This window comes from Meriones unguiculatus, chromosome 4 (assembly GCF_030254825.1).
Source record: "Meriones unguiculatus strain TT.TT164.6M chromosome 4, Bangor_MerUng_6.1, whole genome shotgun sequence".
In the NCBI taxonomy this organism is placed as follows: Eukaryota; Metazoa; Chordata; class Mammalia; order Rodentia; family Muridae; genus Meriones; species Meriones unguiculatus.
Genome location: NC_083352.1, coordinates 97,426,564 through 97,453,258, shown reverse-complemented (window position 1 = coordinate 97,453,258; position 26,695 = coordinate 97,426,564). Strand labels below are relative to the sequence as shown.

General features: G+C 50.7%; 1 protein-coding gene across 2 annotated transcripts in view; it reads right to left on the bottom strand.

Annotated features, from left to right (window-relative positions):
• Cmklr1 (chemerin chemokine-like receptor 1) overlaps positions 1-8,099 on the bottom strand; it is a 37,177-nt gene extending 29,078 nt beyond the window's left edge. The window contains exon 1 of one of the 2 annotated variants that reach the window (XM_021646039.2): positions 7,848-8,099. The gene's annotated coding sequence lies outside the window, so the exon portion shown is untranslated. Of the gene's footprint in view, positions 1-7,562; positions 7,778-7,847 lie in introns of those variants that run through there. The other variant, XM_060382594.1, reaches the window with a different exon arrangement.
• Positions 8,100-26,695: the final 18,596 nt, after the last annotated feature.

Genomic DNA, 26,695 nt, shown 5'->3' with positions numbered 1-26,695 from the left:
CACGCGAGACCCTCTCTGCCTCCACATGTGCCTCCTCAGATGTCTTCCTGCCAACGAGGTCCTCTTCAGACAGGACTGGCTCTTCCAGAATCCCCTGCCGTGAGCCTATAGCAATGCAGGTGCTCAATAGATGCCCAAGAATGGAGGCTGTCTCTCGGCTCACCCACAGCCTCCCATCTGAGGAATGGGAATGTGGGCGCGCTCAGGTGGTAGAGTGGCCATCGCAGGTGGCATCATCTAAGTCTGTGGGCTAAAAGTCTCAAAATCACTCTAATAGCCCCTGACAGCATGCATAAGCCATTCCTCTCATCAAGAGGCCAACCCTATTTCCCCTTCTTCTGAATCCGGGCTGGCTTGACACCAGCATTAGCCATCAGAGTATAGCAAGGTATATACGATGCTAGTGTCAAGAGTCCCAGCAGACTGGGCCTTGTGGCATTGGCGGCCTGTAATTCCCTGTTGCTCCAGGGGCTAAGCCAGGGGTTCTCAAGTTCAAGGCCTGCCTGGACTAGAGAGTGAGTTCAAGGTTCAGCCTGTGCAACTTAATGAGACCAACCGCCTCCCCCCCTCCCTGAAATAAAAGGAAAGGAAAAGGAATGACAAGGGCTGAGGCTGAGGGGTGGCTTGGAGTTAGAGTGACTGCCTCACATGCAAGGTCCACTGGTCTCCATTCCTAAGTGGGGCGGCAGGGACCAGGAGACAGCCATGCTGTCCGAGAACAAGTCAATTGGTTCCTGTCCCAGTTGGCACATGTGACCTCATTGACAAACGTACCAGCAAATCTGGCTGCCGGCATGGAGCTGAAACAGGGGCGTATCATGCGTGAAAATTAACTGTGCCTAGCACAAAGAGATCCAGAGAATGAGGCTCTCTGGGGCCTCGTGTGATCTTGCTGAGCCTCTTCAGGGGCCCAGGCCCCATTACACACAGGCTACCTCCTGGAGTCCTCACAACAGCCATCCCCTTCCACAGGGATGGTCACTTCCTGTCAGCAGCTCCTACATGCTAAGGCAGGGACCTGAGCCCGCCTCTGCGGTGCCAATGTCCAGGGACAAAACCAGACCTGCTGCAGTTTTCCTTAGGCCTGGCACAGCCCCGCTGGTGGGCCACACCCACATCTGTGCTCATTGGTCCATGCTGGGCCCCTCAGAGCCAATCACGAGGCAGAGAAATGGCCCAGACCCCCACACACACACACCAAAAAAAAAAAAAAAACAAAAAAAAAACCTTGCCTTTGCCCTCACTGTGGCCTGCAATGATAGATGATCACTCAAAGATACCCAAATCCTGGGCCCCAGAATTGACACAGCTGTCCGTGGACAGCAAAGAGTCACTCGACATTTGCGATTAATGGGAAAAGCTCAGGAATTGTGGGTATGGGTGGGGGTGTGGCAGGGGAGCTGATTCGCTTGCTACTAGCTGGCTAGAGAAGCAGTCAACTACAGTTACTAGTTAACTGCTAACCCGGAAGCTCCTGGGAAGAGAGGTTTGGGCTTTCATTTGTTTTAATTATGTGTTGCGTGTGTGCACACGTGCGTTTGAGTACAGTGCCTCCTGTGTTGGATGCCCAGGAGCTGCAGTTATCGGTGACTCTGAGCCAGTGTGAGTGCTGGGAATCACACTGAGGTCCTCTGCCAGACAGCGGGATGCACTCTTAAGTGCTGAGCCATCTCTGCAGCCCCAAGAAGAAAATCTTCATGAGGGATCGTCTTGACCAGGCTGGCCTGTGAGTCTGTCTGCAGGCCATTGTCCTGATTGCTAATCGATGCAGGAAGACCCAGCCCCCTGTGGGAACCCATACGCAGCAAGAAGACAACTTTACTCTCTTTGGCAGGCTGCTTAAATTTCTGCCTTGACTTCCCCTCAGTGGTGGGCCGTGACTGGAACCGTGAGCGGAATAAACCCTGTCCTCTGCTCGATAGCTTGTGGTCGGGTGGTCTGTCACAGAAACAGCAATAATACTAGCAAAGCACCTGAACTCATCCTTCTCAGGCTAAGAGACTCGGAGACTCTAGACCGTTCAAACAGGGACGAGCTTTGAACATCTGTCCTTAACCACAACCCTGGCACTCACTGAGCACGGACTACGGGCCAAAGAGCACAGCCACATACGCAACTCTGAGAAAGGAAGAAACGGAGTCCAGGAAGCCAAGACCGAACACAGGCCCGAAGCTGCAGGGTCCCCTCTCACCATTGCTCAGCAGCTCCCCCCCCACCCCCGCATGCTTGCTGCCCTGTCACCCTTGATTTCCAGGGGAAACACTGAGTGTGCCTGCAGTTCTCTGAATCAGTCCCCCTGATTACCCACCTTCTTGCACAAGAATCACCTCATCATCAGCCTGGGCTGAGATCTCAGGACCTGTACCCCCCAAAAGCAGAAGTGGTTCTTAGCCCTGCTGACTCAGCTGTGGGTACTTCCAGCATTTGCACAGCACATGTACGGAGGACGCCCAGGCACCCCACCAGAGCCCAGGCACAGGGCGCAGCCTGGAGCCCAAGGCTGCTCAGCTCAGCCCAGGCACATTTCAAAGCCCATGCTTCCTCATAGAGGCACATGGCTGTGCTCTGCCCTCTGTGCAGATTAGGAGGCCGCAGGGATGAGGAGGCCAAGGGGCAAGGCTTGGGGGCTGACTTCTGGGATGGCTGGCTCTGGGGCCTACGACCACTGCCAACCGCTGACTTCTGTCCAGATCATTTCTTTCTTTGGCAGCACGATATATACCCACCACCTCTGGGCTCCTTTCAGCAGCACCCAAATTTCCACTCTTCAAATCTCACCTGCGACTCTTGCTGCAAAAATGCCAGAATTCCAAGAGAAATAAATTGTCTGGTTTCCCACTGTTGCCTAAAACCAGAAACAGCACAGGGTCCCCGAGTCCAGAAGCAGCACAAAGCCCTTTCTCTGCATCCCTGGGCTGGCTTAGGGCTCCCCCTTAGAGATAGCACAGAAAGGTCCAGCCTGTGGGAAACACCCCATCAAGAGTCCCTGGAATGTCACTCAGCCCTGAGCACCTCGCTGGGCATGGTATAACTGCCTCCTGGAGGCTCCTAGGAGGGAGACTCTTGCTTTGCTCCATCTGGCACAGAGTGGGTACTGATAAAAGCTTGTTGAGTGAATGAACAAAAGTCTGTGTTTCACGCTGTTCCCCATCCCGGAGGGGCTGAAGGACAGGAACTGGGCCTGACTCACTCTGGCTTCTCAGCCTTCCAGGGCTTCCTCACTTCACCCCCAGCACCACCATGAGCCCAGCCCAGCCACGACGCCTCCCTGCACTGTCCCATCCCTGCGTGACCAGTGTCTGGGACAGTCGGTACTGGGCAGTCAGACAACAGTCCTGAGCTGAGCCCTGAGGAAGTTCAGCCAAAGACATTCCCACCCTAGCCACACTCGCGCACACACAGGCACATATGCACACACATTCTTGAGTGACCCGACGTGCAGTGGGACCATCGGATACAAGTGAGGCTTTCTGAGTTCAGATCGCAGTTCTTGGGAGCTGTGTGAGCAAGTCGCTTTCCCTTTCTTAACTCTTCCTTACCTGCAAGTGGTTGTCCTAAGCTGGGGCCTTTGGACACAGGGTGTGGGAAGAGGTGATGAGAGTGTGGATGTGAAAATGGCCCACTCTTAAACGCAGTGGAGAGTCACATGATTCACATGATTATCCTGTTTCTTTTTTCTAGAAGGGAACAAGGACGGCCATTGCCTGCACCCCGGAAGGATCTGCCTTTTAGAAGTCCAGAACCTGGGAGTTGCTGTGAGCACGGTGGTCGGACATCACTGTGAGAACAAATAAAGATGGGAAGAGGGCAGAGGGAGCCACCACATTTGTGGCAGGGACAGTTGGCTGTCTGTGAAGATCCCATCTTCTGACCCAGACACAGCTATGGCTGGGCGAGAGCTGCCCACACCAAAATGCTGAATCCCAGCAACCTTTGCAACATACCAGACTACAAACCCCAGCATTCTTTGCAACACACTAGGCTAGCTTTCATGTGCCAAAAGAAATGCACAGTGCTTCCCAGCCAAGGCCCAGTGTTCACCTTCACACTTTCCCAACTACCACTGGACCCACAGAAATGTCACCAGAGGGAGAATGGGACTCCAAGCTGGGTCACTGAATCACCAGGGCTGAGGCAGGAGGACTGCTTGAACCTGGGAATTTAGAGACAGCCTGAGAGACATGATAAAAGACTTGTGAGGAAAATAAAATAAAATAAATAAGTGAAAAGTCAGAGAGAGAGAGATAAAAAGAACTGCCCGCCTTTTTCATGTTTGTGACGGTTAAGTGTGCTCACGCAAACAGCACGTGCCTACTGAGGGAACACAATGATAGTGGGAGAATGGGGAGCCCTCTCCTGCGATTGCAAAAGTCCAGCAAACATCTAGAACATTCATCTCTTGAGACCTTGGAGTAGCTCTGCAGTTGGCAGCCCACTCCGCAGAGCCTCTCGGAGGGAGTCTGGTGGGCTGCCCGCCCTCATTTCCGGGAGGAACCGCTGTGTTTGCACTGGTTTTCAGGTCGCATCTTTCTGTCTGCTTTATTTTGACAAACGGACTCCGTAGCCTAAAGTGACAGCAAAGTCCCTACCCAGGAGTAACCGGTGCGATGGGACATGCTGTGTCCCATGAGACAGAGTTTCACTTCTCCACGCAGCGCCTAGCCTCAGCTGCTGACACAGAATATGCGGCTCCACAGAGGTTGGATATTTGCTTAGGAAGGAAAAAGAAACTCAAGTGCACAGCAGAGCCTGGAACCTGGACAGAGGGCAAAACAGAAAAACACTTGAGTGTTCCAGTCAGCCTTTCTCAAGTGTGAGAGGCATCGAAGGCCCTGAAGAGCCCATCTAGCACATAGACGCCCCAGGGTCACCCTCAAAGAACCTGGTTCACAAGCACCGAAGTTCTAAGAAACGCCCGTGAGGGCTGGGGACATGGCTTGGGCATGAGAGCTTGCTGGGCAAGCATGAGGACCTGAGTTCAAATTCCTATGTTAAAAGCTGGGCATGAGCGTGTGCGCCTGTAACCCCAGCATTTGGGGGTGAAGACACATACATTATGGGAGGCTGGTGGCCAACCTGTAGCAGAAACAGTGAGCTGGCAGTTCAGCTAGAGACCCTGCGCCACAGCAGTAAGGTGGTCAGCAACAGAGGAGGACAGCTGGTGTCATACTCCGGCCACCCCCCTCCCCCATCTCACACGCTCATACATACACATGCCTTATTGGCTTCTATGTGGTTCAGACGGATGACACAGGGAGGAGCTGAGCGCCATGGACATAAGAAGTAACATTCAGAGCCTAGCAGATCACCGTCTGCTAAGCATTGCCAGGCTCTATCTCATCTCACCTTTGTAAAAATCCTGCAGGGTAGCCCCACCTTACAGATGTGGAGACTGAGGCACAAACCCAGCTCTGGAGCTTCGGAGCCCTATGAAGTCTATGGAGGTCTATCCTTACCCTTCCAAGACCTCAGATTTTTAAACTGCAAACTGGGGTCGTTACTAGAACCCTCATCATGTTGGTACGATAAAGAGTCTTAAAAAGCCACCTCAAGCTATTGTTCATAATCTAAGAAGCAGGACTGCAGTCTCCACTCTCCCAGCCCATTCTGCAGATGGTAAAACTGGGGCCCAGCTTCTCCATGGGCCCAATGGACACTGTCCTGCACATAAGCTCTCAGGCAGGGGATGGAGGACCCAGGACAGAACAATGGGCTGTAGCCTCAGAGAGCCCTGGGTTACCAGGAGACAGATATGATGGTTGACAGTTACAAAACAGCGTGGGAGCAGTTGTGGTGGGGGTGTAGGGACTTCTCCACTAGGTGGAGGCTGTGTGGGGTTCATCTACTCTTCAGAAGCTGGGGGAGTCCCGAGCCACCGCCCCTGGCTTACAGAGACAACACCCCACCTCCCATGTGCCCAACACCTCACAGGCTCAAGCAAAGCCATTCAGAAGGGAATGTTGAGCCAGCCCCTACCGCAGCCTGTGAACTGGGCAGTGAGTGGCAAAACCACAGATCCGCTTTAAAAGGGGAAGGAGGGAAAGACAGAGAAATTGAGGTTTTCTTAAGCTGCAGAGCAAACACAAGACCTCCTCCACCATTTCCTCACTGTGTGACCTCAGACCTGTGACCTGCCCTCTCTGAACCACATACACAGGACCATCAAACTCTCAAGTGGCCGCTCCCGGGGGATTATCTGTACCAGGCTCCCTAGTCTTAAATGTCTTAGGGTGGAAGCAGAGAGACCGTGATGCTTTAACAGAGAGCTCGGCCAACAAGCTCCTGTCTTCCATATACAAAGAACTTTTAGATATCAATAAGAAAACATGAACAAGGGTGGGGGGATAAATTTACACAAAAGAGTCAGAGATAGCAAGTGAGCCACATGAAAAACCAGCATCAATAATGCCACAAAGGGGCCAGGGAGATGGCTCAGGGGGTAAGAGGCGGCTTGTTTTGCCAGTGTAAGAACCTGAGCTTAGATACCCAGGAGCCACAAAAAAGCCAGCATGGTAGCACAGACTGCAATCCCAGCATTACAGCCTGGGGAAGTAGAGGCAGGAAGATCTACAGGGTTCCCTGGCCAGACGGCTTAGGCTGAGCAGTGGGAGAACTTGCCTCAAAAACAAACCAAGAGACGCGAGTGGAGGCCTCTCTGGTAGGAGGCAGGCAGCTGTGGCATGGGGGAAGCTTCGAGGCTATCTATCGCCCCCCTGTAGCGCGCCATGAGGAGTGTCAGCAGGCAGAAACTGCCAGACAGTTCACATGTCTTTTTAAAAAAAGGGGTAGTGAGGGGCTGGAGGATGGCCCGGTGGTGAAGAATATCAGCTGATCTTCCAGAAGACCCAGGTTCAAAACCCGCATTGACACGGTGGTTCACAGCCATCTGTAACTCCAGCCCCAGGGGAAGTAGACAGCCCTTGCCTCAGGCACCTGCACTCACACATACAAACCCACATAGAGACTCACACACATATATGCAATTAAAGATAAAATAATGTTTTCAAGACAGGGTTTCTCTGCGTAGCCCTGGCTGTTCCTGGAACCCGCTCTGTAAACCAGGCTGGCCTCGAACTCACAGGGATCCTTCCGCAAAGGCATGTGATACCACCACCCAGAGTAAACCTATCGTTCTTTTTTTTTTTTAAAGTAGATAGTAAAGGCATGGGGAGATGGCTCGTTGGGTAAGAGTGAACACTGTGCAGGCTTGAGTTCGAATCACCATCACCTGTGTAAAAAGCTGGGAATGGTGGCGTGCTCCTGTAACCATAGCATTGGGGGACAGAGACATTCTGGCTCTATGAGAGACCCTGCCCGGAGGCTTATGATAATCAGAGAGGAAGGCACCCCACGTTCTCTCTCTGCGTGCACATCTGGACATCACACAGGCACAGACACACAGACACACAGACACACAGAGCCACCTATGGAAATATGTCTACAGGACCGACACCCAAAGCACAACTATTCCATAAAGTGTTCGTCGCAGCGCTGCTCGCTCCTAATGATAAAAGCAAAAAGAGAAGTGGACCCAGCTGCAGTTACATCCATCCCGAGACAACCTTTGCCGGCAGCCACTGAACTGTCCGCTGGAGAACACAGACAGCCTGAAGGAGCTGGTCTGTGTGGAGGCACAAGTCGGCTTCAAGCTGGATTCGGGGAAGGATCCGCCCTCACGGATGGACCTGCCGTGGGCACGCTGGTTTTCACAGCCACCAGAGTCTACTGGCTCTTCAGGTCTGATTCAACGCTAGGAACTTTGCTTTGACACACACCGGAGAGGCGCTCCGTTCCCTGCCAGCGCGCCCCTTCCCGCCCTCTGCAGGTCTCAGAACCAAGCGCAGTACCTTGTCTCCAGTCTCCCCTTGGGCTCCCTCTGCTTCAGGGTCTGGGGACCCGAGCCCTCGCCTCTTCCTCCTGGTCACACAGCTGTTCTGATAGTGGCTGTTCTCTTGGAAGCATTTCTTCCATTCACGTAAGATTTCCGCTGAGCGCCGCGGAGCACGGCCCCCTGTGTCCAGAGTTCTGTGTGGGACAGGGACAGAACTCAGCCAGAGAAACAGCTGGAGCGGGGAGAGGAGGGAGGAGCAGGAAGCAGCCTGGGGAGGGCGGGGGCGCCAGCTGTGCGGAGTGGGGCCGCTAGAGGAGGCTGCGCCTGCCAGCCGGGCTTGGCTCCTGGGTGGTAGCGGCCCACTACGGATGACCCGCTCCTTGGCTGGGAGCGCAGCTGGATCCGCGAGACTGTCTGCTGCGGAAGTGAGTCCTGACCAACCTGAAGACCTGCGCACGCGGCCGGTTATCTCTGCCCCCTCTAGAAGGACTGCTGCAAACCTCAGCCCACCCCATCCCCTTCCCCACTCTCCACTCCCCGTGCCTCCGTGCCTCCCCTATTGTGGCCAGGTGGTTTCCAGCTCCTTCTTCGTGGCTGATTCCTCACTCAAGGGAGCCTCCCCAGGTCAGGGACAGACTGCTCTGGTCTCTGACACAGCAGGCACTGACTGACAGGTACCATGCTGGCCCGCCTGCTAGGTATCTCTTGTTTGGACTGGGAACTCCCTGGGCAGCTTTCTTCCCTAGTCTGTTCCCAGCGCCTAATATAGTACCTAGCTAATCAGCTACGTCATCACCAACAGCAACAGAATTACTGAAGTAGCCAGGAACCAGGCAGGGTACTGGGCACTCAGTACTTGGCACTTGTTCCTCCCCACAGCGGTGATGGTGGACAGGTATTTTTATTACCCTTGTTTATTGACAAGGACACCGGGGCACAGAACGGTTGCGTCTCTTGCCCGACGTCACCCAGCTAGTAGATGGCAGAGAGAGCCCCGCCACACTGGATTCCACTGCTTGACTTCCAGATGAAAGACAGAGCAGTCCTTGGTGTGTGTGGCCCACTTTAAGCACTTCTGCTGAGAATGTCAACCATCGTGCATCGTCATGACGGCTGCAGCATGGCTAGAATGGCTCCAGGTCGCTGACGACGTGGGCCGGAGGTTGTGCGCAGGCAGTGGAGACGGAGCTGAAGTCTGTCAGGCTGCGAAGTCATGCTGCCTGAAACCACTGACAGATGAGGAGAGAGGGTTGAAAGAAGGGAAAGGAGCAGGGGGGTGGGGGTAGGGTAATGGAGGGAGAAAAAAGAGGAAGGGGAGGAGAGAGAAGAGGAAGGAATGTGGGAAAGAGGGGAGAAGAACCGAGGCAGGAGAAGGAGGAGAGCGGGGTGAGGACAGAGGCAGAGACAGGAGGCGGTGCCATCTCAGCCCAGCCTCAATGTCTTGGGCAGTTGGACGTTATCTCTCACCGCCTGTCTTTGTCTTTGCAGCGATTGCTAGGCATCCAGGGCCAGGTGGTTCGTAAGCAAGAGGAGGTTACGTGGCTCTGGGTTCTGGAGGTGGGAAGAGGCCCGGAAGCTGGTGTCTGGTGGACTTCCTGCTGTCCATGGTGGGAAACAGGAGGCCACACAGGAGCAGAGAGGAGGGGGCTGAGCTCAGCCTCTCAGCGGCAATAGCGTTAGTCTGCAGGAACACTGAACACTTAAGACAGAATCATCCCTTAGAGGCCCTACCCCTCCTCAGTGGGATGAAGCTCACAGTGCCTGCCCAAAGGGGACAAACCATAGCACCGCCTGACCCAGTGGGCAAGCCGGTGACAGTGGCACACAGAAGGCAGCTGCTCTAACCTCTCCACCTCACAGGTAACTGCTTGAACCAGAGGGGTTAAGTCATTTCCTATGGGTTACCTTCTCTCTCTGCTCCCCTCCGCTAGACCTCCGGTTCAGAGTCCTCCTTTACAGATAGCAACTGGACCCAGAGAAGGCAAGGACTGGCCATTCTCATCCAAATACCACAGTCTACAACCCTGGTCCCACAGGCTTGTATCCATATCAGTATGCAAAAGGCCTTCACAAGTGTCTGTAGTCAACCAGGCTCAACACCTTTCAGAGGTCCAAGGCAGGCCCTTAACTGTAGCCCCTTATAAATTCAAAAACGCAGGTCACACACAATGGCACAAAATACGGTGTATACATTGTTTACGCTGGCACAAAATAAACATTACCATTCTAAAAGGAAGGAAAGGGAGCATAGTGAGGAAATACTGGACCAAAGCAAAGCCAAAACCCAAACTCCAAATCCCGTAGCTCCCCCTCCACTGTCAGAGAGTTCAGACGGCTCCTCTCGTCCAGCCTGGCTGACTGCAGCACACTTCCCTCTTGGGCCGTTCCACACGGGTACCCCACAGCTCTGGCATCTCTAACATCTTGGGGGTTCATAATCCAGGCTTCACCTTCACCTTCATGCAATGGTCTGTCTGGGGCTCCATGAAGGACACCCCGACACGTGGCCTTTACACAATGCCTTTATTCTTGTACCCTTGATGACTTTAAGTCAGAACCACAGGCACAAAGCTGCCAGGCCCTGCCGCTTTTGGAGCCTGGGCCCCTCCTTGAACTACATTTTGTTCACTTTGATTTGTTGATGCTTTCCTGTGTTGAATAAGATTCCCTCCTCCTTAAGGAGCCTGAGATTCCTTAGGAGTTGCCAGTTTTCGTGGTGGAAGCGTGGTTGCCTGGGGCCTTGCCCTGGGGCACCACTCCCTATCTTGAAACTTCTTAACTCCACGAGCACAGGACATGGCTCCAAAATTGCGTTGTCTGCCCTTCTTCTCATCAAACTGTGCACACGGTATTTCTTTTTGCCCTGCTTGCTCTTTTTCATTGTATCTCTGCATAGAGTGATCAGTAATAACCACATGAAACAGTCAATACTAGGCTGTCTTGAAATTTCTGCCAATAAAATTACTTCAAAACTCTTCAATTTAGCCTCAGGCAGATTCTTAAGATAAGAAAAAGAAAAAACAAAACAAAACAAAACAAAAAACAAACAACAAACAGCCACATATTCTTTCCCAAAATATCACAAGAATGACCTCTAACCCGGTTGCTAATGTTTCTTCCCCTCTGAAGCGTCTTGAACTGGGCCTCCTCTTTGCACTATTAGCTTCCCCAGTCCCAATTGGCTGGCCCAGTAAATTCCGCTAACAGATTTCAACCACCTTTTAGTCCAAAGTCCCAAGTTTTTCCACATTCCTCCATAATCCCACAAGGTCAGGCCCAGCCCAGCAGCCTCACTCCCCACCATCACCTCCTGTTTCAGGAACTGTTCTAAAAGAAAGCATTTCACTTGGGGCTCACTGTTCCAGGGAGGGCAAGGCCTTCCTTGAGGAAGAGGAGGCCCACTCAGCTGTTGCTGGTGGAAGCGGAGAGGAGCTGGAGCAGCTGAGACAGGCCTGCTGAAAGAGGGAGCTGCGTTGCCCTTTGGAATCAGACTCCATTCATGGCCCCTCCTTGCCCCTCCCTCCATTCTTCTCTCTAATACAGGCACAGAAACCAGTTCTATCCCTGCGTTAGAAGAAGCTCAGAGACATGAAGTCAGTTCCCCGACGGCACAGCCTCAGTGTGGCAGAGCTGCCTCTGTTTTCCCCACGTGAACAATCCTGCAGATCCCAGGCTGTCCCAAGCCCTGACCCCAGGAGCCCAGAACAGAGTTCACAGGCTGGACCCAGACCCTAAAAGCTACTTTAAAACCACTGAGGCCAGAACACAAGAGGAAATGGTAAGATCAAGTTTCAAGTTAATCGATGTCTCTGATTCAGTGTCTGCTAGTGAGTCAACAGAGACTCGTGTCCTCAGAAACAGAATGATGCCAAATCTCAGGGACACAGTGAATAATTTAGCATTCATTAGAACTCAGGGCGGCCTATGTGTTTAAGCCCTTTCCCTCCCATGTGTAAGAACACACCTTTGCTGCTGACGTAAGGGACATTTGGAAGTTCGCCTGTGACGTGCAGTGTGGTTCCCGAATGCCAGCCAGTCCAGAGCCTTTAAAGGCTACAGACGAGCTGCCCTGGCCCATGGCCCTCTGGTCCCCACTCAAAACGGGCATGAGACAGGTTTTTCCATGTATTTTTCAAGGAGGCTGTGTGTACCTTTTATGTGGTTTAGTAAAAAATTTTTCAAAAATAGGAAAAGGCAGCTTGTTGCTATGAGGATACTTTGTGTTTTCTAAGCATCTAAGCTCATTTCTTCCCTTGGTACAGTTAATTTTCTTGCCTTGGGCAAACGCAGAGCTGGGGATTGCTTTCAGGATGCCAGCCCAGCCCAGGAGAGCATGCCCCAAGAAGCATCACTTCCACAAACGAGAGCCCCTAGCATTGCTGGTAACCCCTAAACCTTCCATGCTGATCCCCACACACCCCACACAGGTGGCCTCTGCATAAAGCCACGCCTGTGGGCTGCTGGGAAAACTGACTGAAAGATGCTCTAGTCATTGAGAAAGCCTGCTCTCCGCAACACCTTTCCTTTGGTAGAAACCTAAGAGCCGAAGAGGCAAAGCTGGCAGCAGCAGGAAGCCCAGAATCCCAACCCCAAGCTGCATTCTAATCCGTCAAGGCCCAGGAGCATTACTACAGCCTCAAGACAGTAGCTGGGGGAGGTACTTGATATAGCACGGGTTCAAATCCTGCCCCACCACTGTGTTAGCTGTGTGACTGAGGCAGATGACCTCACCTCTCTGGGCCTGAGTTCCTTCATGGAGATAATAATAGGAGCAAGCGAGCTGTGGGATGTATTAACTGCTATGATGAGCAGAGGCGTTGATACACTGCACACATTTCCTGCCACAGCCCTGGAGACTGAGAGGCCCCAGATCAAGCACTGGCAGACACTGTGTCCCCTAAGGACATCTTCCCAAAGAGGTCTTACTTATGGGATGTGGCGTTAAAGGAACTCTCTGGGGCCTCCTTTACAGCCGCATTAATTCCGGTTTTCAGGACTCCAGACTTTTGACCTTGTCACCCCCAAAAAATCCTTCCTGTGAGCAACACAAATGTAGACCTGCCTCATAAGAATGACTGGCCTGTCTAGCCTTCCCCAAATTGCTTGCAGAAAGGCATAGGCAGCTTTTTTGGCTTCCTTAGAACTTGAGAGAGCCAGAACCCCAAGAATTTGGATAGGTGAGGAGCCAGACCCTGTCAAAATCAACACACCCAGTGGGAAACAGCGGCACATGCCTGTAACTGCAGCACCGTGGAGGCTGATCCAGGAGGATCAGGAGTCCACCGGTTAGCCTGGGCCGCCCGGCGAAGCTCTGAGGCCCTGCCTTGACACAACCAACCATACACTCGGTTTTCCCGGGCATACTTGTTTCCAAACTGACCCACTGAAAGAATCCAGTTTCCTAGCTAAGACTGCCCTGCCCCTGTCTTTGCCTCTCAACACTGGGGTGTTACGTGCCTGCTGCCATAGCTGTGGGATTTGAACTCGGGTCCTCAATCACCGGGCTGGCTATTGCTGGTCTAAAGAGAAGTAATAAACACTTAAAATTGTGTGTGTGTGTGTGTGTGTGTGTCTGTGGGGGCACAAGGCTTTCTGGTAAGAGGATCCAAGAGCTTCAGCAGATTTTCTTAAGGACTCCAAATGGCTCTAAGAATGACAGTGTGAGTCTGATTCATATCTGAGCCCCTAACTATTAGTAGTATAGCTGGCACGTGATATGTGCCTGTGGGATGTTTGCTGCAGATAGGCACAGTTGGTTGATTGGCTGTTCTTTGGTTGGTTTGTTTGTTTTGTTTTGTTTTGTTTTTTTGGTTGATTGGTTTGATGGTTGGATCTTTGGGTGGATGGGTGAATGGAAGGATGAGTGGATGGATGAGTGGATAAATGGCTTCACGGGTGGGTGGGTAAAATGAACGGATGGATGGTTGGGTGCACAGGTGGATGAATGGCTAGATGGACGGGTGGTAGATGTGCTGCCTGGTTGTATGTGAGCTTGACACAAGCTAGGGTCATCTGAGGGGAGGGCACCTCAATTGAGAAAATGCCTTCCTAAGACTGGGCTATGGGTAAGCCTGCAGAGCATTTTCTTAATTCATTATTAATATGGGAGTGCCAAGGCCATTGTGGCTGGGGCCATCCCTGGGCTGGTGATCCCGTGTTCTATAAAAAGGCACGTTGAGCACACCATAAGGAGCAAGCCAGTAAGCAGCACCCTCCATGGCCTCTACTTCAGCTCCTGCCTCCAGGTTCCTGCCCTGCGTGAGTTTCTGGCCTGCCTTTGATAAGCTATGATACATGTTCTCCCTAAGCTGATATTAGCCATGGTCTTTACTGCAGGAATAGAAACCCTAACTAAGACAGTGAATGTACATGGATAGCTGAGTGGGTGAATGGATGGGTGGATGGGTGGGTGTATGAATGGGTACACGGTGGATGACTGGATGGATGATGTGTGGGCAGATGGGTGGATGGGTAGAAGGGTGATAGATAGGTGAGTGGGTGGAGTGAATGAACAATAGGTAATTGTTCTGTTATCTGGTAGACAAACGAGTAAATCAATAAGTGGATGCATCAATGACAGCATGAGACGTCAGTCTGTGTGGTGACTGGGACATTTCCTGTATGGTCAGCCCACACTATTCTAGCATTTAGGAGTAAACTTTTGTCAAAACACTTCTTGCCACTGGAACAGAAGAAAGAAATAACTATTGCAAATAAGAATGATGCCTGGAGCCGAAGGTGTCCACCGTCAGCATCAGAGAGCATGCAGCATCAGCACCCATGACCTTTGGGGTAAGCAGGCTTCCTGCAGAAGGTGACTGCTGGGGCTTTCTCTTTCCCAGGAGGAGTGTTAGCTGAACAGAAGAGAAATACAACTGTATCTCTCAAAAGGAATTCTGGGATCTAACGTGCCTAGAGGGGCCTCTGATTAGCCTGCTTCATCCCCTTTGTACCATACGGAGGCATAGCTGAGCCTAGCCCAGCCAGAAAGCAGAAAACCCAAGCTCTGAAGGAAGAATCATTAAGCTGTTTCCTTTGTAAACAGTAGCAGCTCAGGGGACAGCACAGGTCCCCACCACAGCCGAGGTGGGTTCACAGAGGAGGCTTGAGGCCGTGAGTCCTCCATCCAGCAGCAGAACTTTATTCCCGAGGAGCCCACCAGACTGACACATCGGTATGCCTAGATCACCAGACCCCCAAGAGACCCTCAGGAACATGAGTCCGATGCAAAACACACAAGGGTCTTTATTCAAGCTGGAGCTTGGGACATACTCCTTTCTGACACAGCAGGTTGGGAGAGCGACAGCCAGCTCCAAGGGAACAGGGTTTTTAAAGGGAAGAACTGCAATCAGGGGCTTCCAAACCTTAGCAGTACACTGTTGGACAAAAGGTAAAGGAATGAAATACACTTGGACCTAGTTGGTTAACAGCACCTGGCCAAACCACAGAGGGGAACACCGCAACCCTGCGAACAACTTAACGTTTTCTTAACCGACCCTGTCTTTATAGGTCTGCCTCAGTTGCTGTGTCTAGCTGCAAGCTGCTGAAAACATTCTGTAGTTTTTTGGGTTTGTTTTGTTTTCAGAACTTAAGAGTGGAAACCAAGGTACCCCAGAGACAAGTTAACCTTGGATGGAATCTGAAAAACAAAATGGAGTTAGTTCTGCTATTTTAACCCTTTCAGCATCAAGCTTTATTTGAGGAGTGCTGGAATGTTGCTAACAGCAGAATGCTTGCTCAGCAGGCACAGATTCTGGCTCTGATCCCCTCCAAGTCCCCTACCCGATCCCAAAAGATTGATTCATAAAGATGTATTCACAATAGAATCCTGTTACCATATAAGAAAATATTACTAACCTATTATCTGATATTCTAATATTAGCAAAGATACCAGAAACAGTGTGGTAAATGACAGATGTGATTGAATCATTATCTGTGTCCCAGCTTCATTCCTTTGGGAAATGTAAAGTCAGATCTCAAAATCATGGCTTGAAAGTACCCTGGAGAATTCACACACACACACACTTTAAAGTTAAGAGCTCCCAAGGATGCATAAAAAAAAGAAAAAAAGAAAAAGAAAAAGAAAAAAAAGAAGAAGAGAAAAGGACAACCTATGGACTTGAAGGACATATTTGAAATTTGTTTATCTGTTAAGGGGCTCCTGTGGAGACTGTATAAAGGTCTTTTATAACTCAACAGGGGGAGAGTAACACAAGGAAGCCATTAGCTCAGTTTTCAAGTGGACAAAGAATTGAAGCAGAGGCTGCTGGGAAGACATGACAAGGTACTCGCAGCTCATTAGCATACGGCATCCCTATCACAGCTCACCAGGGAAACGCCAATGGGCATCAGAGTGAGGTACCACCTCGGCACCACCAGGCGCCGAGGTAACAAATACTGGGAGGCACTTAACTCCCCCATGCTGTCAAAGGGACTGGAAAATATCTGGCCCCTCTGACAGATAAAAATGTAACAACCACGACCCAGCAATTATATTCTTTAATGAGACTCTATGTTCAGGCAAAGAGCTGTACAGAAATGTTTCCAGCTGAATTATTTACGATTGCCAAAAGGGAGAAGCATGGCAAATGTCTATCAATAGGTGACTGACAAAATAGCCATATATAATGGAGTGTGATGTGGGCATAAAAGGTAACAAAGTAACGATGCATGACGCAACAATAAGCCAATGGGCAATGAAGTGCATAGGGCTATGTACCAGAAGAATCAAGGGTAGGTGAGTTAGGCGGACTTAGAGAAAGAAAGCAGGCTAATGGCTGCCTAGGACCGGGGAGAACTGGCGAATGACTGCTAACATATACAAGATTTCTGTCCGTGACAATGAATGTTGCAAAATGATTGTAAATGTTGTAAAATTGATTGTGAGGTGTTGGTCGTACAATTTTGAGAACCCAATAAAAACAATTGAATTGTGTACTTGCCTTGGGCAAATTGTGTGACGCATCAATCACCTCACAGTAAAGCGTTACGGAGTGTGTGACCTATTAGAAAGCATGCAGGCAGAGGCTGGGGGACTGGTACAGCCCACACCACTGGTACATTTTTGGGTGAGGCCTTGAAGCTCATTTACATAATCCAAGAATATTTACCTTCTACAACAAAGTGTGACCATGTTCATCTTAGTCTAAAAAGTAGTGTGTCAGGCTAAGGGTGTAGTTCAGTGGTTAGAGTACTTGCCTGACACACCCAGACTGTGAGCCTGAAGTACCTGAAAACTGATCATCGTTTTTGGTTTTTTTTCTCTAAACCCATGACTAAAATTGATGCTCTAAGGAAGAAAAAAATAATATTTAGTGAAGTGCTTAAGTGGTCCCCACTGTGTGATGACAAATGAGGAAACCAAGCATGAAGCCTGTGCACAGAATATGGCCAGGGAGTGAGAGAGAAATGGATGGGATTTTATGTCGACATCAGGAGTATATATACTCAGGAAGGAGACCAGAGGGCACCGTGGGAAGAAAGGGCCAGTTGCTGTCTCAGATCACAGGTTTTGCTCAGCTAGGAGGTTTCACTCTGCCAAAAACCCTTGCTAAAGAGGCCTAACACTAAAAATAAACACGACCTTTTGCAGCTGGAGACCCCTGAGAGGGAGAGTCGGGCCCTCCCTGTCTTTGGGGAGATGGCTTGGCAAAACCCTCTGGCCGATGCACATAGCCTGATCTCGTGCCACCCCCACCCCCACCCCACCCCAACTCCCAGGAGCCTTCCAGCACCCCTGCTTCCTGCAGGTGCTCAGGGAGGAGACGAAGCCAGAGCCTTTGTGATGTTCATGGAAGAAACCCGTCCAGATGCTCAGTGACTGAGCACAGCCGGAGAGGGCAAACACAGCCAGGCGTGAGGGAAGGGGCAGAGCTGAGCAGCAAGGCTAGGAAGTGCCAGTTTCAAGCTGTTGCTCTGCTTCCGCCTAAATGGATGCTCTCAGTCAGGTCCCTGTCTCTCCAGGCCTCAGTTTCCCCTACACAAACAGGCCCCGCAGCTCTCTTGCTGTAATGTCTTGGAGCCTCTGCATTGGACCAGCTGCTTCGACCCAACCCTCCCAGACTAGTCTGAAGCCTTTCCTACTGACTGCCAGAAGAGCCACCCTACTTTCAAAGGCAATCTCTACACTGACAGGACCCTCACCCCCCAGCGGACAGCAGACTTCTCAAGAAGGCAGCACCAGCTGGGCACTGCCACACACACCTGCAATCCCTGCCCTCCGTCTCAGAAGGGTGGAACGTTCAAAGCCAAAGCCAGCCCGGACTGTGCAGTGAGACAGCCTACAACCAGAGCAGCAAGGCAGTATGGGTAGCGGCTCCCCCAATCCGCTCCCGCCCCTGAGCACCATAGCAAGGACCTTCCTGAGCCTTAGCCAGGTGCCTGGGGGTATGGGAATAAAGCGACTTCCTGTACTCAGAAACGACCAGCCACGAGGAAGGCCCTAACATGAGAAGCAGGATCGAGCCTCACACAGCCCTTTCCTCACATACACCCCGTGAGGTGGACATCCGCTCACAGTCTGTGTCTGAGACGTCTGAGGCGTTGTCTCATGAGTGAGAGCCACTTTGCACGAGGTCAAAAAAACAAACAAAGGAGTCCAGCCAGACTGGCCCAGCTCCGGCCAGGCTTCCCACAAAGAGGGCTGAGAGTGAGTGTCTCTGGTTCCCTTTGTGGTTTTGTTTCCAAGTTTTGCTATGATTTGTTTGTTTTATAGAACAAGGCATTGACCCCAAAGCTTCACACAGGCTAGCTCTGCCACCGATCCACATCCTTTTACATATGTCATTCATTCGTTCATTTACTCATTCGCTCTCTCGCTTATTTCCAGGCAGGCTCTCGCTGGGCTCCCAGGCTGTGACTGGAACGGGCCTGAAGCCTGCCAGGCTCTGCCTGCCTCATGGGTACCTCTTTCCCTCACAGATTAGGCTGTGGTAAATCAGCTGAAGCCACCCATAGCTGCCCTTTGGGTTTGGCTACTAGAAATAACTAAGTAAGCACTGGATGCTGTAGAGCGCCCAGTGCCCAGGTCCCAAACTTGCCATTCCTCGCACGTGGGCTTGCGTGTGACCAAACGGCACTCTGCAACACGGACAAGATGGCGCATAAATATGACATCACCACCGGCCGAACCTGTTCTCCCCAGCTCATCCAGTCTTCTGACTCCCCATTTGCTAATGGATCTTTAACACGTCCTCGGATGCATATCCACGGGGAAGGGCAGGTGTACAGAGGAGCACGCTTTCTACATAGGGCGTATCACACACGTGCACACCTATGGAGGTCAGAGGAGGACATGGGGCATCCTGCTCCACCACACTCTACCTGAATCCCTTGAGCTGAATCCGGAGCTAGGCTGCTGGCCAGCAGGCCCCAGGGACACCCCTGTCTCCACCCCTCACAGCGCTGGGATCTCGGGGAAGTGTGCAGCCACGCCTGATTTTTTACACGGGTGCTGGGGCCCAGACTCATACTTGCTGCACCCTAACCCTCTGAGCTTGCCGAAGACACTTGGCAGGTAGTTCTAAGCCCACTGTTTACGCAGATATGGGTGTTTCCTGTCTACTTTTTGTTCAAGGAATGCCTGTTGTTATTTTTAGAGATTTGTTTTCTTTGTAGTTATATGTGTGGGTTTGTGCCTGTGGGTGCAGGTGCCCGTGGGGGCCAGAGCTCCTGCATCTTCTGAGGCTGGAGTTTCAGGTGCTTGGGAGCTGGTAACTGAACGAAGGTTCTCCGGAAGAGCACAGCCTGCTTTGCAGGCCCAGCTTGCATGCGTGAGTGCATCTTGCGTGGTGCGTGTATGTGTGTGTGTGTGTGTGTGTGCACACGTGCATGCATGCGTGTGTGCTTGCATTTTTTTGAGTGACGGCTGATCCTGTGTTTTGTGTGATCACTTACAATGACTTGAGGGCTACTTGACTGACTTTTTAATATATTTTTTTAAACTGCCATTTTAGATGAGTGGATTTCAAGGGAAACATTAAATTTGTGGCATCGCAGAGGAGGTGTCCCCTGCAGCATGAGAGTCACAGGGGTGGCGCTGGGAGGACAGAGGCCTGCACCACGCCACCCCATGAAATTAAAAATAACCCAGCCATGGAATTACGCTGTTCTCGGTGTAGCTTGCGAGTTAGCTAAAGGCAGAAAGTTTGCAGCAGTCCAGGACTGCTCGGGAGGATCTCCGAGGGCTTACGAAGGCTGTTGCTGAGGCAGCAGGGTTAACACTGAACCACACGGCAGCCATGAAGTACGTGTGCAGGAATGTCTAAGTACTGGAAAACCATAGCCCTGAGAGACACCGCCATCCTTCACTGTGCGCCGAGGGCTGCCCAAAGCCCTCACAATGAGTCAGTAAGCCACATCTGTGTAGAGGACTCAGGGAAAAGGCCCCCACCCCGAGACGGAAAACCTCTCAGGACCTCCAGGATTCTACCATCCGGCCACCTGTTCACGCACTGAAAATCCCAACAATTTTTTTTAATATTACTTGTTTCTCTGTGTGTGTTGTGTCAGTATGGGTGTGTGTTTACTCGTGTGTGTGCATACATGTGCATGCCCTTCTTCGTGCGTGAGAGCGTATGTGTGTACTTGTGTGGGCATCTGCTAGTGTGGGGGGGGTGAGTGGGTGTGTGCACTTCTGTGGGGGTGTGGGTACACAGCTGTGCTCGAAGGTGCACACGTGGAGGCCCGCAGAGAGTACTGAGTATCCTTGTCTATCCCCCTATTCTTTTGAGTCAGGGTCTCTCTCTGAGCCTCAGGCTCACACTGTCTTGGCTTGGCTGGAAGCCAGCTCGTGCCAGCAGCCCCTCCTGTCTCCACCCACTCCACCTCCACCTCAAAGCAGGGATCTCTGGCTCGTTAGGTGGGTACTGAGACCCAAAATCAGTGCTTCAGGCCTCGGGATTGCAAAGCAAACACTCCTAACCACTGAGCTGTCCCCAGCCCCACACTGCAATGTCTTAAAGATTTTTTTTTTAGTATATTTATCTCTCTCTCTCTCTCTCTCTCTGTGTGTGTGTGTGTGTGTGTGTGTGTGTGTGTGTGTGTGTGTGACAAATGTATGTGTTGGGTGCCTTGTTGCTGGAGTTCCACACAGCCTGATATGGATGGTAAGACCTGAACTCATGCCCTGTGGAAGAACAGCAAGTGCCACTGAGCTACCCCTCCAGCCCCTCCTGGCACACTTTCCTGAGTCCCTGTTACAGACACTGGAAATCCTTTTAGGCCCACACGGCCTGATAGCTGTGACTTCCCCTACCACTACCACGTGGAAGTTTCCAGTCCAGGAGAACCTGACTTCGAGCATAGCCTCCTGTACATTTACGGGGCCCTATTCTCTAAGCACATAACGAAGGAACCTGGCCAAGCTCCGGGTGCACAGAGGTTTCCTGAAGAAAGTGGCCATCAAGTTGAGACCTAAAGAAAGAAAAGAAAGGGCTGGGAGGATGGCTCTGTGGGGAAGAATGCTTGCGCAAACCATGAGAACCTGAGTTCCAACCCCTGGCACCCATGTAGAAAGCCAGGGGGAGCCAGCTGTGCCAGTCTGTAAGCCTAGCATTGGGAGTTTGCTGGCAGGCCAGCCTAGCAGAAACAGCAAACATCCAGTTCAGTGAGAGACCTTGTCTCAAGGGAATAAGATGGAGAGCCAGAGAGAAAGACATTTGAGGTCCTGCTCCGCAGGGTAATGTAGCACACACATGTAATCCCAGGCACCAGGGAAGTAGATCTAGAATTTAAAACAAGAAGAACACAAAAGGGAGAGAGAAAAGGAGCTGAGACCCCAGATCTCTCTTTGGCTTCCTGTCTCGTCGCACACTCTGTCACACATGATGCTATCAGCACATGTGGTATAGCCACTGAGGCCTCACCAGAGGCTAAACTGATAAGACTGCTGCATCTTGGCCTTTCAGCCCACAAAAGCATGGGAGGAATAACCTTCCTTTCCTTGTAAAGTTCTCAGCCTGGGGTATTTTGTTGTAGCAACAGCAAACAGACTGATTCTCATCAGACTCTAGACGCACATTCACAGCACCAGACACTACCCTGTTTGCTCAGATAACATGAGCTGAGCCACTAGCTCCCAGGCCTCATGCTGTGTGCGGTCACAGTGGCAAGCATGACGTCTGAAGCTCCTGAGATCACATCAGGAGTGGGAGATACTAACCAACATTCAGCGCAAGGCCTTCATAGTACAAGGCTGGTTCCATAAGCCCTCCTGTGCCGTGGGCCTTGAATCCAAGCAGGGCATGACCGGTTACCACCTTAACAGCCATGCCACTACTGCACCAGGCTGCACATCCCTGCTGGTTGTGCTGGTATTATAGTTCATAGGGTCTGATTCTGGGTAGGATTGCAGAAGATTTTTCTCCCCTATTATTTGGGGGGGCTCTGGAGCCTCCTTGGCCAATAAGTCATAAGGATATATCACACACTCGACACTGAGAAATTTGCTTAATGATCTAAAGCTTCTGGGAGAAACTTTTCAGGGACTCTCTTGTCATAGTCTCTTCTTCATAGGTAGATGATAGACAGTTGGATGTATGGTTAGATAGTGATAGATAGATGGATGGACAAATAGATAGATAGATAGATACATAGATACATAGATAGAAATATTTGATAGATGGATAGACAGACAGGTAGATAATAGCTAGCTAGCTAGATGATAGATAATAGATGAAAAGATAGATGATAGATAGACAGATAAATAGATAGACAGACAGAGTTGGACAGACAGAGCTATATCTTTAACTGGATTACAAGATAGTAGATTTCCATATGACTTTTTCATACTTCTTTCTGCCTGTCTAACCCCCACTTCCCACCTCCACCCCTCCCTACTTAAACCTGTCCATCCCTTATGTTTATCCTCTCTATTGTTGTATTTCCTATGCTCTGTTATCCTCCCTCCCTGCAACCCATCCCCATGGCTTCCCTCTAGTTTCCTGGTGTCTACTGGTTTCCTAGATTGAGCTCACATAAAGAGACACAACGCCAGAACCCACAGGAGACGGAGAATGAAGCCTTTGTCTCTCTGAGCCTGGGTGACTTGATATAATTTTTTCCAATTCTACTTGTTTACCTACAAATTTCATGATTTTATTTTTCTTTGCCGCTGAATGAGAGACCACTGTGTAAAGGTACCTCATTTTCATGATCCACTCTTCAGCTGATGGGCATCTGGGTGGCTCCCGTGGCCTAGCTACTGTGGATGAGCTGTATTGCTGTGGTAGTAAGGAACATCCTTTGGGCGTGTGCCCAGGAGTGGAACAGCTGGGTCACGTGGCCTTACTATGTATAGATTTTGAGAACTCTCCATATCGACCTCTGTAGTAGCTTCAGCAGTTTGCAGACTCACCACCAGTGAGTGTGGGTTTCATTTTCCCACATCCTCTCCAGTAGTTGTGGTCATCTGATTTCTTGACTGTAGCCATTCTGACTGGGCTGGCATGGCATCTCAGTGTAACTTTGATTTGTACGTCCCCAATGGCTAAGAAACATTTTTAAGTGTTTCTTCCTTTGAGATCTTAGAACCATTTTTTTTAATTGAGCTGTTTGTTTTCTTGTTTGTTTTTGTTTTGTTTTTGTACATTATGCATTCTAGCTATTAATCCTTTCTCAGAGGGATAGCTGGTAAAGATTCCCTCCCACTGTGGGCTACCTCTTCACTCCGAGTTAACTGTTCCCTCTGCTGAGCTCTTTAGTTTCACAGGGTAACCTTTGGCAATGGTTGGCCTTGTTTCTTGGACAGCCTGTTGTGGAAGATCTCAGCGACCCTGTATGGGCTTCCTCACCACATCCTCCAGTGGGTTCAATATCCAGTTCTTTGGTGAGGTCTTTGAAGTTTGGAGGTTGATTTTTTGTGTGGGTTGAAAGATAAAGATCTTGTTTTGTTCTTACATGTGTAGTCATCTAGTTTCTCAGGGCCATTCGTTGAGGTGATTTTTTTTTTCTCTCCAGTGCGAATCTTTGGTGTCTGTAAAGAGTCCAGGTGTGGAGGAATCTTAATACAGAACATGGCTGCTCTGGTAAGAGATCACATCCAAAGACCTTCTAGGTCTGTGTGATCCAGCTGGAATACAAACACGCCTTCAATCAGAGACAAGCAGATCTGAGTTCAAGGCCAGCCTGGTGTAAAACAAGTTTCAGGTAAAAAAAAAAAAACAACTTAGATTTAGATGCGGTGGCACACACCTTTAATCCCAAACAATAAAGGTAAAGATACTTTGTAGAAGGAAGAACCCCATGTTTGAAAGTGATGTCTAATTGATGGCAGAAAAAGTGACAAATCAGAGAAGATTTGACAGGAAAGGATATGCCCAACTCTCAAGAGAAGAGAGAGGAAAGGGAAGCTACTTAAGGGGCAATGCAGAGAGAGAGGCAGTTTTACTGGGACAGAGACAGGTTGAAGATAAAGAACTCAGGTGAAGACAGAACCAGCCACAGAATGAGAAGGAGCCACAAGATTAGAGCAGATTGCTGGAGTTAGTTTGAGGCCAAGCAGAGCAATTCAGAGGCCAAGAGAAAAGCTAGATTAAGTAAGTTAGCTGGGAGAGGAGTTTGAGCCAGAACAGCTGAGTTGAACCAGCCAGCCCAGAGTTCAGTAAGAACAAGAAAGGGTGAGCTTATTCAGCAGGAAGTCTGAGACTGAAAACATTCTAGGCCTAAGTTAGACTGTATGGAGGCTAGAAGCTTCCAGGACTAGGCCTAGGTTAGCAGACGGAGGCAGTAAGACTCCAAGTTAACAACTGAGGCAGGTGAATAAAAGTTTACATCCAGGTCCCTGGAATTGCATGGGGCCAAATTTGGGTTCTCTATTCTATTCCATTGAGCTACCCGTCTCTTTTGGTATCAGTATCATGCTTCTTTTTATTCTGTGGCTCTGAAGGACAATTTGAGATTGAATATGGTGATACCCCCAGTGTTACTCTGCAAGGAGAACCACACAGCTGCACACTGAGCAGGCCCACCATTGGACTTCTTTCTTTCTTTCTTTCTTTCTTTCTTTTTAAACCCAGTCTGACCTTCAGGTTCTCAATGGGTAAATCAGGGCTGCCAGACTCCAAAGAATTCATCTTCTTCTAGCAATCTTCAATCCAACTCTCCAGTCCAACAACTGTTTCTTAAAATGTTTGTTTTGTCTATTTATCGTGTGTATACGTGTGCACACACGAAAGCGTGTCATGGCATGCGTGTGGAGACAGCTTTCGAGACCCAGTTCTCTACCATGCAGGCTAGCACTTGCCTCTCCAGTCATTGGACCCAGCAGCAAGCCCCTTTGCTCACTGATCCATCTCAACAAGCCCAACCCGCTGGTCTTCCTAGCATGGGGACGCCCCTGGCATTCTCCCTTCTGGAAGTGGGTCTCCTTCCTGGCTTACTCGGAAAACTCACACGGTAACCTTCACAAGAGCCCAGTCTGGGGACTCGCTTCTTGCCACCTAAGCCCGAATGTGCTCTGAGACCCCATCACTACCCCTGGAAATCCTCTCCCAGAATCCCTGGAAGCGCTGAATCTATCTCCCCATCCCAGTCTTAATCTCTGAAAATATAATGTCACAACTGTCAGCTGCCTTAAAGAACATGGCTGACCCATCGCCAATAAATCCAAAACTCCCGGAGACACTTTTGAATAAATGATGTCTGCTCACAGTGGTGAGCTGGCTGGCTGCAGGAGGTTTAACGGACCCTAGGGAAGCTTGAACCCCACTCCTGCTGCGGGGGAGCACGAGGAGCTAAGAGGCAGAGAAATGCTCAGGGATTTGGGTAGAGACAGACCCGTGCTCCTTTGGAGTGAGGGGGATGGGAGGATGCCCATGACAAGTCCACAGGCTAAGAAAATAAACATTGATTCAAAGACCTCCATTATAATTCCAACATTTTTAGCAATTCCCTTTTTGGCTCCTTTCTCCATTTGTAAGGTTAAAATCCAAAAGGGTTTTCTGCTTGGAGACACCCCCTCCTGGCCACCCCTGTGTGCCAATGGAGACCCACAGCCAGCTCTGTTTCCACAGGAGATGGGGGCCTGCAGAGGAGAGGTTGTGACAGACAATGCAGGACTCCAACGCTGCCTTCCCTCCCACAGGGTGACCCCTGTGTCCGGTTGGCTACGTAACCACCAGGCTTAGGAACTGGAGAGGAAGTCCCAGGCGTGCGCCCCACCCAGGCCTTCTGTGGGCTGAGCTGTAGCTGTGACTCACACTGTCTTCCTGTGTGCCCAGGTTCTGCTTCTGTCCTGTGGGATTCCAGGAAACAGGCAGTTGGGCAGGGGGCCCTGTGGGTGCTGCATCCAAGCACAACCAACGGCCTGTCAGGGGCTGGTTGGGGGTTCCAGCTGGGCTTGCCTCCAAGGAGCAAACTCTAAGCTGTTCCTGGAAGCCAGCAATAAAATACAACTGGGCTCGCCTTTCTTGAGATATGCCAGACACAACAGTCCCCAGGGCGCCTGAGAACAGTGTTCCCACACTCCACCTCAGGGCACCGTAGCCCTGTGTCCCAGCAAGACGTAAACATCATTGTGGAGCCCTCGTTACTTCATGCTCCCCAGAAACTCCAGGTCCTTCATGCCTCCCCATTCCCACGGGTATAACCGTGAGCACCACAGATGAGAGGGAGGCTACATCCGTTATCCTTCCCGTCACTGTGACAAAACATCTGACAAAGCAAGTGAAGAAAGGGAGCCTTCATTTCAGCCAGTCACGGTGGCCTGGCAGTGGGAGGGACTCATCTGACAAAGAGAAAGAAGAGGACTCAGGGGCTTGGGGATTTAGCTCAGGGGTAGAGAGCTTGCCCAACCAGCACAAGGCCCTGGGTTCAATCCTCACCTCAGGAAAAATAAATAAATACGGAATACGTGGTAAATAGTGG